We start from the raw sequence: 3,392 nt of genomic DNA, 5'->3' as shown, positions 1-3,392 counted from the left end.
GGGCTCGGCAGTGGAGCTGCAAGGCCGGCGGTGGCGGCCGGGACCGTTGGGGGCGGGGTGTGTGGCCTTATGACACACTTCTGGTGATGTCAGGGGGTGTGGCCTTATGACACACTTCCGGTGATGTCAGGGGGTGTGGCATATGCTAATCAGTTATGCTAATGAGTTCCCCTAGCTCTTTTTCTACAAAACGACCCCTGTAGGTAAGTCATGAAAGTTGATTGGTAGCAAGTCACCCAGTGGCTGCAGCTGGGTCTGGCCTCAAAGGCAAAGGATCCCTGGAAAAAGCCATCCCTGCCACCTGCCATTCACTGACATAAACCAAGCTTGTTGTGATTGCCTAGCAACAGCCACTGAGGGAATTAGGTTCTTAAAGCTACATGTGCTCTTTTATCATTCTGGGGTCTTTTTAACCAGTAATTTTAAAAAAATCAGATTTTTCTGTGAATGTGGGTGTTTTCCAGTCTCAGTCTTATTTCAACTGTAAGTATACTGGGCTGAAAGCAGTACCAATATTAGTAGTATCAGAGTATTCAGGACTTAAACCAACCAGGTTTCATGTTTGAAACAGAGTAAACATCTGTAGTTGTGTGTGCTCAGGCTCCAGAAGCTTTTCTGGTGTAATAGATTTGCAGGCAATGTGAGAATTATAGAATTAGAAGGGGCCATACAGACCATCTAGTCCAACCCCCTGCTCAATGCAGGATCAGTCTGAAGCATCCCTGGCAAGTGTTTGTCCAGCTGCTGCTTGAAGATTGCCAATGAGGGGAAGCTTACCACCTCCCAGGCAGCCAGTTCCACTGCTGAACTCTTACTGTAAAATTTTTGTTGTCCTAATATCCAGTCACAATCTTTCCACCTGTAATTTAAACCCATTATTGCGAGTCCTATCATCTGCTGACAAAAGGAACAGTTCCCTGCCCTCCTCAAAGTGACAGCCTTTCACGTACTTAAAGGGAGCTATCCTGTCCACCCTCCTCTTCTCCAGACTGAACCTTTCCTTGTAGGGCTTGGTCTCCAGGCCCTGATCATTTTCATTGGTCTCTTCTGCACCCACTCTATTCTGTCCACATCCTTTTTAAAGTGAGGCCTACAGTACTGTACACAGGACTCTAGGAGTTCTTTGAGCACTTTCAGGTGCACACCATCTGGCCCTGGGGGGTTGTACTTCTCCGGTGCAGCCAGGTGCCTCTTTTTTTTTTTTTTTTTAATATATTTTTTATCCAATTATAAACCCTTTTCCATCTATTAGTTTGTACCGTGTTATTCCTCCCCTGTAATTTTTAACTCGGATCATCCATTTGTGCAAGTTCCAATAATTTCAAGGTTAGGTCTATTTTAGAGGGCAATTTTTCTAATTTCCAGTGTTTTGCCATCAAGATTCTAGCAGCCGTTATTATATATGTTATTAAATATACATCTTTAGAATTATATCCATCTGGTACTACATTTAGTACATTTAGGAGCTGCGGTGGCTCAAGTGGTTAAGACGCTGAACTGCAGGCTGTGGAAGGTCAGTAGTTCAGCAGTTCGAGACCCGGGTGCCGCAAGACGGAGTGTGCTCCCGTCTCTAGTTCCAGCTCCTGCCAACCTAGCAGTTCGAAAGCAAGAAATTGCAAGTAGATAAATAGGTACCACTTCAGTGGGAAGGTAACAGCGTTCTGTGCACCTTGGTGTTTAGTCATGCCGGCCACATGACCACGGAAACGTCTTCGGACAGCGCTGGCTCTTCGGCTTTGAAACGGAGATGAGCACCGCAACCCTAGAGTAGGATTCGACTGGCTTTCGAGCAAGGGAACCTTTACCTTTTTACTACATTTAACAGGTATATTTCTGGTCTTAAGTCAAGATTCAGTTCTAAGACTTCTTGTATAACTTTGCGTACCATTTTCCAATACATTTGAACTTTCTTACATTTCCACCACATGTGGTAAAAGGTCCCCACATTCGCTTTGCATTTCCAGCATCAGCCAGGTGCCTCTTAACAACCTCTCTGTCCATGTCAGCCAGCAGCCCAGGCACTGTGCTTTGCCTACTACTATCACTAGATGAGCCTGTTCTCTTTTTCAGGGGGGAAATTGAGACAAAATAGCCATTGAGCTTTTCTGCTTTCTCTTTGTCCTCTATCAGAGCTTCTTCATTTTCACTCAACAGTGGCCCTATCACCTCTTCTACCTTGTGTTTGCTCGCCACATACGGTAGCTGAAAAAGCTTTCCTTGTTGTACCAAGCCTCCCTGGCAAACCTCAGCTCACTCTAAGTTTTGACCTCACTGATGCAACCTAACCCTTAGATTGCCTAACAACCCTTGGATTCTCTTCTTTAGAAGATGTCCTTCCCTCCATTTCTTGACCATTTCTTTTTTGTTCCTTAGCTCATCACAGAGTTCTCCATTCATCCACATTGGATCTTTGGATCCCCTCCCATGTTTCCGTCTTGTTGGAAGAGTGAGGGCTTGAGAATTCTGGAGTAGACAGTCCTGGCATAAATAATAGGAACTTGTCTTCTACTGTTCCTTTCTGGTGAACTCTGGACTGCAGGACCCTACTTTGAAGAACTCTAATATATTGCAGGTGTGTGGCTTTTATGGTCTAGGCCTGGCCTTTCTCACAGAGGAAAAAAATAGACAGTTGAAGGGGACCTGCCAGTCTGAACACCTTGATGGTTTCACCTGTGAGTACCTAATAAACCCTGTACACATGACACATTCATGGACAGACCAAAACACATGCTGGAGGAGTGGGAGTGAATGTACTGGCCTCTGCATATAACCAATGGCTTCACTCCTTCAATTACACATGTTCGCTATATTTGGCCCCAACACATGTACAGGCATATTGCCTCTGTTAACTGGCAACATGTGTACATGGTCTATAGGTGCCGTGCAGACGTATAAATGTGTGTAGGAGGCAGCACGGCCAGCCCACTCAATCATGAGTATACGTAGGGCTAGTGCACTTGCTCCTGTTACCCATCTATGTTCATCACCTCTGCCCATGAGTACGTCCTGTTTACAGAGCTATTACTCCTCCCCACATCTTATGTGCTTTACTTTTCTGAAGCCTTACAGAGAATATTACGTAAATATTTTTAGTATTTGCTGTTGGTTTTCCGATTTCTGTCCATTGGCAAAAAGCTATTTACTACATTAGAAGAAGAAGATGAAGAAGAAGAAGATGAAGATGATGAAGAAGAAGATGATGATGAAGAAGAAGATGAAGAAGATGAAGATGATGAAGAAGATGAAGATGATGAAGATGAAGAAGAAGATGATGAAGATGAAGAAGAAGAAGAAGAAGATGATGATGATGATGATGATGATGATGATGATGATGATGATGATGATGATGATGATGATGATGATGATATTGGATTTATACCCTGCCCTTCACT

Source organism: Gekko japonicus, unplaced genomic scaffold (assembly GCF_001447785.1).
Source record: "Gekko japonicus isolate JY-2015 unplaced genomic scaffold, Gekko_japonicus_V1.1 scaffold699, whole genome shotgun sequence".
NCBI classification, from domain to species: Eukaryota; Metazoa; Chordata; class Lepidosauria; order Squamata; family Gekkonidae; genus Gekko; species Gekko japonicus.
This window is presented reverse-complemented; position numbering follows the sequence as displayed.